The 16,246-nt window shown below is 38.4% G+C and overlaps 1 pseudogene; it reads right to left on the minus strand.

Annotated features, from left to right (window-relative positions):
* Positions 1 to 1,243: 1,243 nt before the first annotated feature.
* LOC113358176 lies at positions 1,244 to 6,654 on the minus strand (annotated as a pseudogene).
* Positions 6,655 to 16,246: the final 9,592 nt, after the last annotated feature.

Genomic DNA, 16,246 nt, shown 5'->3' on the forward strand with positions numbered 1-16,246 from the left:
ATTCACAATTAATTGAACTTACGCACAACCTGTGATATTACAATTATATAAACAAATATAATGCGGAAAAGAAATAACACAGACACCGGAAGTTTTGTTAACGAGGAAACCGCGAATGTAGAAAAACCCTGGGACCTAGTCTAGATTTAAACACCACACTGTATTAAGCCGCTACAGACACTAGCCTACTCCAAGTTACCTTCGGACTAGAATGTAGTTGAGCCCTAACCAATCTCACACTGCTCAAGGTACAGTCGCGTTCCTTACGCCTCTAGAACCACGCCGGATTCTGGGCACTTGATTCCCTTAGCTGATCTCACCCACAACTAAGAGTTGCTATGACCCAAAGTCGAAGACTTGATAAACCAATCCGTCTCACACACAAAAGTCTATTGAATAGATAAATCTATCTCCCACAGATAAACCTATGAGTTTTGTTCTGTCTTTTGATAAATCAAGGTCAACAAGAACCAATTGATATACCGGACTTATATTCCCAAAGAACAACCTAGAAATATCAATCACCTTACAATAATCTTAATCTTATGGTAGCGAAACAAGGTATTGTGGAATCACAAACGATGAGACGTAGATGTTGTGACTACTTTTTATCTTGCCTATCGGAGATTAAATCTCGAGAAAATCTTAGAGAAGATAGTACTCAATCACGATAGAAAACTGCAAGATCAGAACAGGCAACTACAGAGAAAAAAGTTGGGTATAACTTCACAATCCCAATGAAGTCTTCGAGTCGTTAACCTACAGGGTTTCTTGAAAAACCTAAGGTTAAAGAAGAATCGACTCTAGTCGCAACTAGTATCACATAGGAGGTGTGGGGATTAGGTTTCCCAGTTGCTAGAGTTCTCCTTTATATAGTCTTCAAATCAGCAATCAATGCTACCTTGGTAAAAAAGCATTTAATTTTCACCGTTAGATGAAAACCTGATTAGACTCAAGCTAATACACTAGTGGAAAATAGCCGTTTTAAGATAGTCGAATAGTGTCGTTTCATACGGTTAAAAGATACTACCAGAGTGCCGCTGAAAAGATTCAGTGTCTTTTTCTGAAACGACACTTTCAAGATGCCCCTAAATAACGATGCTTTCAAAATGCCGCTAAGCACGACATCTGTATGATGTCGTAGATTTGATTTATTTTAATATTAAAAATACGTCGGATTTGGCTGGCTACTGCTGTCATTCTGACTGGGCTGAACCAATTCTGATTCAGATTCAGATTCAAATTACAGCAAACTGAAACTCAAATTACATTGAAATTCAAATGACAATTCAAATTCAAATTCTAAAACCAAATTCATCTAATACAAAATGACAACTCTATTACATTGAATTGTACTCATAAATTTAGTCCAAACTCATAAAAAGAAAAAAGGATTCAGCTGCTAATTAACAAGTTAAAGGTTTCTTAAAGAGAAGTGATAAAAGTCCTAAAGATTTCAACAATTTCAGTCATCATGACCTTGGCACCAGCTTACTTACGAACAGAACTGCAGATGCACAACCCTTTCCAACATTAACTTGTCCAGCAGCAACATCGATCTTACCATCAATCATGACATCAGTGACCCTCATGAGACCATCTGTAAGAGAGAGATGCCATCCATAAAGGTATCGAACTATATTCAGAGTACGGGTAAAATGTCAGACCTTATATGCTAGGTTATGTAAGGAAATCTGACCCTGCAAATTCAATCCTGCTTGATCATCATTTATGGCCAAGAGGAGAGTCTGAGAAAGAAATTAAAAGACATGTAGATGTACAATGTTAAGGGTGCATAAGCTAAAAGAGTAGCATCTCAAGTATAAGACGTATCCTCCCTTGGACCTAAATTTCAAAAATCAAGTATTAGTTTTGTGAATCTGACCACTCTTGCTACAACAACTCTTAACATTTTCGAGGTAATCAACTAGACGCTTCTTCCCTTGCTACAACAAATATTCGGTATGGCAGAGAAAACATGATTAAGGTTGAAAGTGAAGGCTATATCATTAGTCGAAAAACTAATAATTCACATAATTCAATGAAACCCGAAACGATAGCATACAAAAAGGGTAAAAGGGAGACAGGGCTTTACACAACCAGAGTATAAGATACCTTAGGTGATAGGAAAATAGAGAGTGAGCATCAATACCTTATCAAGCTGATCTTTGAGATCATAGGCATCTCCCACTCTTATTCTTCTGGATTCGAAGTTGAAGTAGTAATTCTGATTTCCGTTGTTGGCTGGAAAGGATCCCATAAGAAAACTAACAATGCAAACCACAATGTCCAAGTTTCATATCCCACTATGATTTTCCTGCAACAGAAACTATCGGGTATTAGCGAACATAACAAGAGTGTACATACGACAGAAAACTTGCAGAACTTTACACAATTAAGAAAAACAAGAATTAAAGATTGTATACGATGCATAATACTTTTAAGTATTCAAGGGTTATCACAAACCTTCAGTAGCTTCTCGGGGAGTCTTGAATCCTAAACCAATATTGTAGGATCTGCATTTTACCAACATAAACCAAAGTATTAAAATCCCAAAGTGGATCATCGTGAATACACAAATTGCACAGCAAGTAGAACATCAAGCTAAAACCTTAGCTGAATTGGCAAACACCCCGGTGTGCAAAAACTACAAGCCTTACACACCACACTTAGAGTCTCTTGCAGTTTACTATGCTATGTTATATGCATCCATATGAAAGAAAAAAACTACAAAAGGGTACTCAATACTCACAAAAATTGGTTAGTGACAAGTTCCATATGCTTGTGAACTTGTACACTGAATAACAGAATGATGGAAAATAAAGTAGATAAATCTCATTACAAATTCCTCCCTTTTGTTTAAAGTGCACAAAACTTGCTAAATGCTAGCCAACGTACTCGGATGAGGAATGGTTCACACAAGATAACGCAAACAAAAGCATTTCATTCAGATAGAAGTTTATTTTTTAGCTTTGGTGAAATGGTGGAATATGTGACAAGAATGATTTTCGGTGATCAAGTCTCTCATTAGCCACCTAAGATGCATTTAACAAATGCACGGTACCAATGAACTAACACTTAGATGATTACAGTTCTACATGAGGTTAAGAAGTAACCTGAGTACCTTTAAAATTGGAGATAGTGTGCGAAGACTGGTAGTTCCTAATGGCTGATGCCGGGCTAGTTCCAGATGCAGCTTGTCGATCTACTAATAACTATTTCACCAAAACAAATTAGTTAGTAAATTATGCACAGGTCAATCTAACACATAAGAACATTGTGTGTTCAGTTGTTCAGATCGAAAAATGACTAACAGACAAATAAAATAACCAATTCACCCGAGTTGAGCAGATAACAGGCACAATTCAAATGAGATACATATCAGAAAAAATAACAACAAACACGTACAAGCACCGAATACAGGAAAGAGTACAACGACTATAAGCAAGATATGTCATTAATCAGAGTCACTTACTAAAAAGAGTTGACACTCGACAGCTAGTGCAAGGGGGATATTACCAAGTTTTTAACAGGTGCACAAAATCACTGCAAAACTTGCACAAAATAGCTTATATTATAGACATAGGCCTCCCGATAAAATGGCAAAATTAAGAACATAGCCACAAGACTGAACCACCAACAGAACAAAGACACACCAAGATTCAGTCCATGCATGCTGCAGACACTATATTAAACTAATCCATAGATGTTGTTGAACCATTTCCACTCTGTTTAGGAAGTCGGCAGGATTTATTATTTTTAGAGAAATCACTGTATTTTCCTACTACAGGCCTTCTAGATGTGATGCATGCAGTTCAAAATACTCATGTGTGTAGGTATCCCTTGATAGTAAGACAGTTGCTTTCTAAGCCACTTATTGCTACTTTAGGTTCCAAAAGTAAGGACCAATGACGAAGCTGCTCCATAGCTGATTATTGCTCCGCCAACTATATAAATATGCATTAGTTTCAGTAAGAAAAACTCTCTTTGGAAAGACGAGATAGCAGAGATATATGAGAACAAGGAAATTATATTATACGAATTGAAAGCATTTGGAGATCATCGGTTTATATCACTCTACCTAAAAAAAAATCCTAAACCTATAGAAGAGTTTTAAATATCAAATTTAATATCATGAAAGAAAAGAGTAAGAAACTACCGGAAGCTAAAAACAGGCAATAGTCGCAGCTGTTGTCCATACATATATATACAGAGGCAGTGTAAGAAGTACCTAAATCTGCAGTATTTGTGTCCAGAAACATTAGAATATGTTGTAAAATCACAACGAATGCTGAACTTTGTTTGGTGTCGTACCTTGCAAACAAAGAATCCTTTGTAAACATATCTGTATATTTTTCCGCAGGTAGGTAGAGCAGTAATTTGATAAGGTCCATGACAGTGGATCTTATTCATACTAACAAAATGAAAAACATTCATTGGCGAGGAACTATTTCTTCGAAGATACTTGAGCAAGGAGTATCATATCTTACTGCTGACTCTTTCTGAACTCACTTAGGACTGGATATATATTATCAAAGGTTGTGTACATATATCACCTCGAACCTGAAACAAACCAAACCAGGCACCATAAATCATCTAACATCGTGAAGTTAAAAAATATAATTACACATGTAAAAAAAGAGTAACAATGCTACATAAATTAATTTACCTTTGCACCCGCGAGAACCATTCTGCATGATACGAAAATAAGCAGCACAATCTTTGCCTGTTTCATTTGATAGATTAGACCTGGGAAGAGTTCTTGCTCATACTGTACCAACAAGTTGCAGATAAATTCAAATAAGAAATACCCCACGAAACCGACAAGAAAAAAAGATACCCCAACAAAGGTTACACAATGGTCTCACTCTGACCAATTACTGAACAACTACTTACACTTGAAAAGGGACCATGAGAATATGACAGCCTCTCAAGCCTAATAGGGAATTCTACATGACAGGAGCCAACGGTGGTGTGAATTTTAGAGCCCTAAACCAGAACAACAATTTGTAAGTGACATTGTCCAATGAGCACAAATGATAAATCAGCCAATCGAGCCCTATACAGACAAATACCTTAAACATGGCTGGAAACCTAAGCTTTTGTATAATTCGAGCATACTGCAAAACAGAAGTATATGTCATTTTGAGAAACTTATCAACAATATTGATACCATCCAACTATCAATACCATGAAAGAAGCTTCTCAGTTAGCGAAGATAAGCTACAATCCGGAACATTTCCAGGGATTAATACCTTTCTAGCTGCAAGCTTTGACTGCTGCTCGCTCTTAGCCCCGTTGTGTACCTTAAAAAAGAAGCACGCACATCAGTTTAAAGGTCAACTATCCAGTATGTAGGTCAAAATACATACGTACACACTAAAACATCCCTAAGATATGAACAAAAAAAAAAACTTTTCAGGTCCGAGTCTGGCATTTTTGCAAAGGGCTACCAAAACAAGCTAATTCAATGCATTCCCTTAAAGTGCAGAGTAAAATAAAAAGCAGTATGTACCATCTTACTGGAAGCAAATACAACGCTGTTGTTTTAGGCTCCCTTATTCTCATGATTACAGCAGCAAAACGCTCTAACAAGCATTGTGAAGCATAAATCATTATACAGTCTTATCAAAAATTAATCGCAGTCAACAAACCATCAGCAAAGATGTTTCTAAAGACAGACATATCAAATATAATCATGTACAAAACACACACACACAATGAATAACTGAAACAACCTCACCTGTTAGCAAAAACCAACCAGAACATACCATGATATAAAAATTTCGGCACTCCATGACTACCACCAAGTGTGCTGCAAAAAGCAGAAAATATTGTAAGAACACAATTTTTTCTGAACCACATTAATACAAAACCAAATCTTTTGGGTTCAATAATATACAAAAATTAATACAATAGATTATTTTAAAAACCAAAATTGTTAAAAAGAACAATAAAAATATGCAGATAAAATTACAAACCTTTGAAGTTTAAAGTCTCCCCTTCCAACTCTATCACTTACTGGTTCAACATCAAACCACACAAAATCAAAAATCAAAAATCAAAAACCATAATCCAAACAAAAGAACATGTAAGAAATGAAGAATCAGTCACTTGTTACCACTACAAACCCCCAATTTTAAAATCCCCTAATTATAAAAACCTAGGGTTTCATTCTAATGAAAACCCACAAAATTGATTCTATGAAAAAACTAAATCGGTAGTTTTTTCAATTAAATCTGAACCCAAAACAACTAAACTCAAAACGAATCATTAAATTTACCTTGCTAATGATTTTGCAAGTCAGTTGATTCTTCAATTATTGGTGATGTGAGTCACTGTGAGAAATAAAGAAGGTCGTGGTGGTGGCGCTGGAGTGAGTGGAGAGTGAAGAGAGTCTGAGACTCTGAAAAGTGAAAAACTAGATTTAGGGTAAGAAAATAGAGGAAAGTAAGTTTTGCTGGTGAGTAGCGGTGGCTGAGGTGAGTTTGATTGTTCTAAATTTGTTGATTCCACGGATTAGAAATGAAGTTGCAGATCTGGGTTAGTTTTAGATTCAGTGAGAGCCTGAGAGGAAATGGTGGGATGAAGTTCACTTCATCTGTGAAGGTGAGATAGAAAAGTAGATACTAAAGAGAGAGGCGGGGAATAATATGTTCTCTCTCTCTGCTTTGAGAGGTGAGGTGATATTTTGATCCAACTGTTTATGAATTTTCAGAGAAAATCCTGACCGTAGAGATGGAATATCCTACCAAGCAAACAATACTACGTGAGTGACGTTGTGCAAGTCAACCAAAGTCCTAACCTACGACAGTTTGACTTTAGTCAAGGACATCATAGGAAGCATCGGTGTTTAAGTCAACAAAAGTCCAAACACAACGACATTTTGACCAAAGTCAACGACAGTTTAAGTATGTGGTTGAATCGCGACATTCCCATTTGTGTCATTGCATTATGTCTCTGGTAGGCCATTTTCCACTAGTGATATCTTTCAACCATTAGATCGAACTTAGCTTGTTACACACAAATAAAAAGTGACTTCATTTAGATATGAGCAACCGTACCTAAACGTGTACACCTTTGTTGGCTCAACAATAGTTAACCGAAGTTAGCCATATGCACACTTTCATGTCAAACTCATTCATCTTAAACATAACTAGTTCAAATGACTCAAATGAAACTAGTTCTAGAGTTGTTCAATTGTTTATATTCTCATAGAAGTATATAAGACACAATTGAAGCAAAATCGATTTTGATTCACTCGAATCAAGTCATGAACATTATAGCCACGGTTTGCAAAAGATTGCATTCCTTAATATATAAATATATTAGTTCATGAAAAAATCGATTTTAGAACTTAACTTACTCAGGTATGCATACGGGTACGCATACCTAAGTACCCGGACTAAGTTTGGGTTCACCAGTATACGAACTGGTACACATACCTTCCAAACTCAACAGAAATTCCTGGACTTGAACCTCACGCCAGTATGCGTACCGGTATGTGTACAAGGTTCCCAGACTTTCATTAAACCAACCAGTACACATACGGGTATGCATACTATGGTTCCCGGGCTTGGATTACATATATGCAAGTACGCATACTATGCTTATATCCAATTGTTCTAAACTCCATTTCAATCATTGAAACATTCTCGGAAGACGAAAATAGCTGTCTCACACAAACTATTAGCTTCAAAGCAATTTTCAAGTGATCGAATGATCAATACGAAACATTCTGAGTCTACATCAAATAACTGTCTCACACAAATCACGTAAGATGTTACAAAGCGATTTTCACATGATCATCTTTTGACTTTACTCAAGAATATAAGATGAACTTGGTTAAAGTGAAAGCTTACTAACACATATTTCGAGAAATATGTAAGCGAGTTAAACTAAGCTCGAAATATAAAATGTGCATAATTGAAGTCTATATAGCGATACGACTTTTGTCTCAAATAGGAGATAGAGTAGATAGACTTTTGGGTAATAGATGATTTCAAGTCTCCACATACCTTTTATTGATGAAGTTCCACAAGCTCCACTTAGTAGTTCTTCGTCTTCAATCGATGAACGCTGTGAAGTCTAATGCTCAACTACACTTTCTATCATAATCCGAGACTTAGCTAAGTAGACTAGAAATCAATACTTAGAGTTTTGGCAACTAAACTTGACAAACAAGCTTGAGATAGCAACGCTTGCGAGTTCGACCGAGCAGTGCTCTAACACATACCATAAAAAGTCTGTGAACTCGTAAACTAGAAAGGCTTGCATACCTAGTATGCAAACCAGAAAGGTACGCATACCATAAAAGATCGGTGAGTTCCTGAACTTGTTTTTGTCTTAAGGGTACACATACCTGGTACACATACTATGACAAGAATATTCACGAACAAGTATAGTATACCTAACCGGTACACGTACTTACCCTGTCGAATATTTTCAGATGCATCAAAATTATTTCTATGAGATAATCGACATTTGAATAACTCTTTAAAAACACATCTAGACATGATTGATCACATTTGTGACTCAAGAAAAGTCCTAAAACGTTATAGGTTAAGATTATTGTTCAATTGGCTAGTTTCGGCTAACTTTTACGAACCAAGCGTTATACACGGTTCGGTTATGGTTCATCCTAACCAGAGTGTGTGTTCTGCTATGTTTATCTCAAGTCAAGTTTAATTTTCATATGATGGTGATTATTGATTGCTTGATTCCAAAGCTACCTTAGCTTATTTCCAAAGCAACCTTGATCTTGAAAGTCTGTAAAAGGAAAACCTCAAACAATTGGGATCTTTGAATCCCTGACAGTATTCTTGTGTGTCCTAGTAGTAAACTAGAGTCATCCTCTCATTAAAACCCTTCTAGGGTTAGCGACTAAGAATACTTCACCTAGGGTTCGTGAAGCCAGGTCCAATTATCGTTATCTTGGTAGTTCGTGTATCCTGATCCTGTTTTGATTGTTGAGCCTTGCTCCAACAAACAAGATAGATAGAAATCACAAAGTTTCTCGTCTCCGACTTTGTGATTCCACAAGTTTATACTAGTGAGGTGAATAATAATCTAGGCTGCTCTTCGGGAGTTATAAGACCGGAGTTTGAGGTTTTCTATACCTTGTCTATTGCAATCGGTTTCCTACCTCACCTTGATCTTTGATCAGAAAGGAAATCACATATAGGATTTTTTGTAGGAGGCAGATTATTATCAAAAGTCTTCAATTAAGTTGAAGCAACTCTTAGGTTGTAAAGGACGTCAACTAAGGAATCAATTGCGCAGAGTCCTGCTGGGATTTAGGAGGCGTAAGGAGCGCGACTGTAACTGAATTCTTGTGACAGTTTCATTCAATCGCAACGACATTCCAGTCCAAAGTTATGATAGTAGGATAGTGTCTGTAGTGGCTTAAACAGTTTGGTGTTCAAGTCTGGACTAGGTCCCGATGTTTTTCTGCATTTGCGGTTTCCTCGTTAACAAAATTTTTGATGTTTGTGTTATTTCTTTTCCGCATTATATTATTTATCTTTGTAATTGAAATATCACAGGTTGTACGTTAAAATCAATTCAAGTAGATAAGTCCATCGCAATTGTTGGATACGACTTGATTGATTCTTGGACATTGATCTTTTGCATCGTCCAAGTACTCTCACGATATAATCAGGTTCACGGACTTGTCTCTGTAATATTCTGATTGTGAGAGAAGGAGATATAAGCTCTTAATATCTTTCCTGATTGAGATTCATTAAGTTGAACTCTCGGATATTTGAGATTAGTCCATGCAGGTTGCCTAAGAAAAAGTTGATGGTGTATTTTGGTACCCCCATATTTTCAAGAACCTTTGAACATCTATGATTGAATCATATTTCAAAATATTTAAAAGACAACCTTGACTCCAAATTTCTTCTTTGTAAATCTACTAGAAGTCATATGACATAGTCCCATAAGATAAATGGTAAGTTAGTGAGTAAAACAGAGTGGTTTAGTCTTCACATACCTGATTAATGAAGTTCTTCAAATGTCTTCATCGATCTTCAGTCTTCGAGGGTGATGTCTGACACTCAACTAACAAATATTAACATAGTCCGATATTTGACTTAGTAGACTAGAAACCAAGATATAGTTTTGATAAACTACCATTGAACAAGCTTTGGTTAACAAAACTTGTGGGTTCAACCGAGTATTCCTATAACAATCTCCCCCTTTGTCAATTTTAGTGGCAAAACTATTCAAAACATATAAATTCAAAAATAGTAAACTTTCAACTCAAAATCCACTATGCTTGATTTCCTTGGTTCTTCAACAATCGTCTTGAATTCTTCGTACTTGATAGGCAAGAATTTGTGAAGATGCTACAACTTGTATGATTTTTATGTGATATTGAAAATTGTAAATAAAGTTTCCGATTTCCTAAATCAGTGTCATCAATATTTTCTTAGATTATCCTCATTTTCGAAGAAACAAAACAAACTAAAACTAAACTCTTCCTACTTTCTCTTCTTTGATGGCCTGCTATGACCGATCCTCATAGTGGTGCACAATCATCGTGCGTCACGGAATTGGTAACCTGGAAGATGGAGCTGCATGACCGACGATGTAGCGCCAAGATGGCTGAGACAAGAAAGGTTACTTAGCATTGGCAACATTGTGCGATAGTGTTGCATATTCTTATTCAGAGTTAGCCCATCTCAAGGAAGGAATAAAGGATGAGATGCAAAGTCATGGAATGACTTTGGCATGGTCCTAAGCTTTGGCCAAGGCTTGGACTATGCATGTGCAATAATGGTGGGGCCAAAGGCGCCATTGGTGATAACTGTTCGCCAAAAGAGATGCGAGTGATGCATATGAAGCATGAAGTTGAATTAAGAAAGTCAAGACTCAGTTGGCACGATATTTGGATGTTGGCATCCAAATGAGCTAAGTTCGCAATGCAAGCCATAATAGTGCAATGCAAGCCATAATAACAGTATTGTTGAAGGTTGGCAGAAGTGCAAGTTGCATGAAGTGTAATCATTGACGGGCATTTGGCGTAGGCCAAGAGAGATTGATGCAAAATCATTATCGAACATTGGCAGGGACAAAGTTCAGTGATGCATAATGATTGTCGGACTTGAGTTCAAGCTGTCAGTTGCGAGTGTGTGTGCATCACACACATGCCAAAGCAAGAGCGGAAGTTAGAGGCGGTTATAAAGTGCTTTATAACCGTGTTTAGTATATCCTAACCGTTGAAGACAAGTTTGGCGCCATTGTGCAAGCCAACACTAAAGATAGCAGTTAAAAAGGTGAAATTGGCGGTTAGGGAACTGCCCATGGACAGATGGTTGTTCATGGGGCGTGCAACAGAGTTGCATACGGATTGGCCCTGGATTCTTGGCATTATAAATAGCCAGAGAAGCTACACAAATCAAGTTGTTCAATAGTTCGAGTGTTGAGGAACCATTTGCAGTAGAGAGTGAGTTTGTTGTAGGCTTAGAGAATAAGCTTGTAAGTCCATTGGTTGGACGTTTTTGTATCTTCCCCTTAATATAATAAAAGTGAGTTGTTGGCTTATATGTTTGGCTTTGGTTCTCTGTTGATTTGATTATACTCCTCCAATTCTGTGAAGAATAAACATGGCAAGAACCTCTTTGTAGTATGGGCTACATTGTTTGGTAGAGAAAATCTGAGTAAGACTTCCGTTGCATACTCTTGGTAGAGTTGGATGATTGTATTGGTACAATCTTATAAGGCTGAAATACAAGTGGGTAATAAGAGATCACTGAAACTTTGTATTGCCGAGTTATACCTTCGCTAAAAATTGCTTGGAGAATTTGAAGGCGTGACAGTACGGGTATCATAGCCCAGGTTGTTCTGTTTTGGCTTTGTGTTGGAAGATTTTCTCTGTTGTGATCGAGTTTAGTTGCTGAATTTGCAAAGAGATAATGGCTGGTAAGAAGAGTACGTTGGATGCCTTAACTGATACGGCAGCGGACTTGGAAGACAAGATTGTCGATGAGGTGCGCCATCCTAACAATGCCAATTATAATGCAACAGTATTGGCTCGCATACATGCTCTTGATGAGTACGCTGCTGATATGCTTGAGTCAAACCAAGAAGCATACCGATTTGGAAGGCCAAATCAATGCTGTTAAGACCATGTTCACAGGAGCCTTGAAAGAACTAACTGATGGGTTAAGTGTCTTGAGGCGAATGGTGGGTGTAATTGGGTCAGATCAAGCTACTGCAGGTGGTAGTGGCAGTGACTTTACGAAGATTAAAGTCCCAGAACCTAAGGCATTTTCTGGCGCAAGAGATGCGAAATCATTGGAGAATTTCATTGGGACATGGACCAATACTTCAAGGCCGGCAGAACCCCGGAAGAACAAAAGGTTACTCTCGTTAGCATGTACCTGGAGGGTGATGCAAAGTTATGGTGGAGAACTAGAACTGATGATGACTTTACTGCTGGTCGTCCAGGCATCGTGACATGGGATGTCATGAAAGAAGAATTGAAGAGTCAATTCTTACCAAGCAATGTTGCTTGGCTAGCCAGAGAGATCTTGCGTAAGCTAAGGCATATCGGTACACCACGGGAATACGTGAAAGAGTTCTCGTCTCTGATGCTAGACATTCGCAACATGTCGTAGGAAGACAAGTTGTTTAATTTTACATCTAGTTTGCAAGCATGGGTTCAGGCCGAAGTACGAAGGCAAGGTGCCAAAGACCTACCTTCGGACATTGCAATCGTGGACAACCTTGTTGATTATAGATCAGTCAATACCTCAATTCATGCTAATAGGAAGGTCTAGGACAAGAAAAACCAGAAGAGTAAGGACAAGGATAAGAAAAGTTCTGAGGCCAAGGATAAAAGCTATCAAAGGGATGATAGTTTGGCTGCAAAGAACAAGGCTGGTGGTTGTTTCTTATGCAAGGGTCCTCACCTTGCGCGTGATTGTCCAAAGAAAGAAAAATTGTCTGCAATCGTCACTGAGTGTAGTGGTGACAAAGAAGAAGATGATCAAGCAGAGCATGTTAATCCTATTCAACTATGCAACATAGTAGCACAAACGGCAGCAATACAGCATGGGCTGAGTGGCACTGGCCTGGTTTATGTGAATGTTGGCATACACAATCATCGTCTCTGGGGCATGGCAGATACAGGTGCGTCGCATACTGTTATGAGCTTGTCATTGGAAGAGTACTTGGGTTTAGAAGTATATCATGTTGGTCACTGCATGAAGACAGTGAATGATATAGCTAAGCCAATCAAGGGGATGGAAGTGGTGAATGTTGAAGTGGGAGAATGGCGTGGCCAGATCAGTGTAATGGTGATGCATCTCAATGACTTTGAGATGATCCCTTGGTAACAACTTTTTCAAAGAAGCAGAGGCAACAGTGATGCCTCACCTTGGCGGGATTTTCATACAAAGTCCAAGTGCACCTTGTTTCGTGAAAGGTGTAAGGAAAGTTATTCTGGTTGATATGAAGTGCGATATGGTAAATGCAAGTGAGTTTGCTCCTGTTCGATCGTTTGAAGAAAGCTTAGCTGAGATTCATATGGAATTTAGATATCCTATGGATCTTAGCATCCCTTATTCGCCATGATTAGAGTATGCATGAAGCAGGGGCCTTCCATTGCTGTTTGCAAGTGCCTGAACCTGCAAGGTTGCTGAAGTATGGAGACTTTGGCATATTATATGTTTGTTGTTTCTGTTTTCAAGTTAAGTTGGGTGTTGCTGATCTTATGGTCTTTGAAGATAGCATACTTTAGTTGGTGTATTTACTTTGGTAATGTATTTGCTTTCAGTTTAGGCTGAGTGTTGGCCGTGGTGTAATGGGAATGGTCCCTATGTTTCTTATGTAAGGTTAGTGTAATGAATGAACGAGGTGTTTAAGCAAAAACCTTGTATCTTTTTGCTTAATGTAAAGCTAAGTTCATTGGGGAAGCACTACAAGTATACTTAGCCAAAGTATACAATAAGAAACGTTGAAAGCAAAACCAAGCAAAGAAGTAAAGTTGGTGGCATATGCGAGTTTGCTGTTGGGAGAGTTACGTAGAAGTGCGACAGTATTTGGCAGCGATAGCATGGAGTAACCCAGCAAGAATGAAGATGTAAGTCCATCAAGCATATGAGTTGAGAGTAACTCATAGTTAGGGAGAACATGATGTTGTTTTTACGCTACATTAAAGCGTAGCAGTTTGAAAGAACAAGTGAGGCCTTGTTAGTTTCAAAGGCGCGTGAAGAGGAGCCTGGTCTCTAGAGAGACGGTCTGATGTCAGGGGTATCCTAAGTCATGGCTAATGTCATGCATTTCAGTCAAGTTTGCACAAGAGGGTTGCAAAAAGATTGAAGAACACTTAGTCTACCGTAAGGCCTGTTGAGTTGCAAAGGAGCAATGTCAGTCGGAATTGAAGGCAAGTAAGCTAAGTTAAGCATATCAGAGTGATATGTTAGCTGTTTGAAGTGTACACTTAGGCACGGAATGGCTTGATAGAAAAATTTGTGTTGATGCAAGAAGCATAGCAACAGATTGCAAGTAGCATTTGGGTGTTGAGATGTGAATGAAGTAGAGATTGAAGCATAGTAGACGATGCAACAATGAAGCTGGAATTCATAGGCTTAATGGCAAAGCAAACAAACTAAGTGGCGGCGTAAAGTACTAGGCAAAGGAGGTTTGGCAAGGTTAAAAGCTAAACGAAGTTGCTGATTTCTGAGAGTGACTCGGAAGCGTACAAGGCCAAGGAAAGTTCAGTAGAGGCTGAACTAATGTTGCATTCAACGAGGACGTTGAATGGATTAGGTGGGGGAGGTCTATGACCGGTCCACATAGTGGTGCACAATCATCGTGCGTCACAGAATTGGTAACCTGGCAGATGGAGCTGCATGACCGACGATGTAGCGCCAAGATGGCTGAGACAAGAAAGGTTACTTAGCATTGGAAACATTATGCGATAGTGTTGCATATCCTTATTCAGAGTTAGCCCATCTCAAGGAAGGAATAAAGGATGATATGCAAAGTCATGGAATGACTTTGACATGGTCCTAAGCTTTGTCCAAGGCTTGGACTATGCATGTGCAACAATGGCGGGGCCAAACGCGCCATTGGTGATAACTGTTCGCCAAAAGAGATGCGAGTGATGCATATGAAGCATGAAGTTGAATTAAGCAAGTCAAGACTCAGTTGGCAAGATATTTGATGTTGGCATCCAAATGAGCTAAGTTCGCAATGCAAGCCATAATAGTGCAATGCAAGCCATAATAGTGCAATGCAAGCCATAATAGTGCAACGCAAGCCATAATAACAGTATTGTTGAAGGTTGGCAGAAGTGCAAGTTACATGAAGTGTAATCATTGTCGGGCATTTGGCGTAGGCCAAGAGGGAGTGATGCACAATCATTATCGAACATTGGCAGGGTCAAAGTTCAGTGACGCATAATGATTGTCGGACTTGAGTTCAAGCTGTCAGTTGTGAGTGTGTGTGCATCACACACATGCCAGAGCAAGAGCGTAAGTTAGAGGCGGTTATAAAGTGCTTTATAACCGTGTTTGGTATATCCTAACCATTGAAGACAGGTGTGGCGCCATTGTGCAAGCCAACACTAAAGCTAGCAGTTAAAAAGGTGGAACTGGCGGTTAGGGAACTGCCCATGGACAGATGGCTGTTCATGGGGAGTGCAACAGAGTTGCATACGGATTGGCCCTGGCTTCTTGGCATTAGAAATAGCCAGAGAAGCTACACAAATCAAGTTGTTCAATAGTTCGAGTGTTGAGGAACCATTTGAAGTAGAGACTTAGAGAATAAGCTTGTAAGTTCATTGGTTGGACGTTTTTGTATCTTCCCCTTAAGCTAATAAAAGTGAGTTGTTGGCTTATATGTTTGCCATTGGTTCTCTGTTGATTTGATTATACTCCCCCAATTCTGTGAAGCATAAACCTGGCAAGAACCTCTTTGTAGTATGGGCTACATTGTTTGGTAGAGAAAATCTGAGTAAGACTTCCGTTGCATACTCTTGGTAGAGTTGGCTGATTGTATTGGTACAATCTTATAAGACTGAAATACAAGTGGGTGATAAGAGATCACTGAACCTTTGTATTGCCGAGTTATATCTTCGCGAAAAATTGCTTGGAGAATTTGAAAGCGTGACACATCATCAACCATTTGATGAACAAGAATCAATGAGAAAAAAAATGATTTAACAAATAAAATGTCATGGAGAGAACCATTTGGATTCTCTCCTATTATACTCAAAGCTAAACATCATGCTAAC

The sequence above is a fragment of the Papaver somniferum genome, chromosome 3 (assembly GCF_003573695.1).
Source record: "Papaver somniferum cultivar HN1 chromosome 3, ASM357369v1, whole genome shotgun sequence".
Taxonomy (NCBI): domain Eukaryota; kingdom Viridiplantae; phylum Streptophyta; class Magnoliopsida; order Ranunculales; family Papaveraceae; genus Papaver; species Papaver somniferum.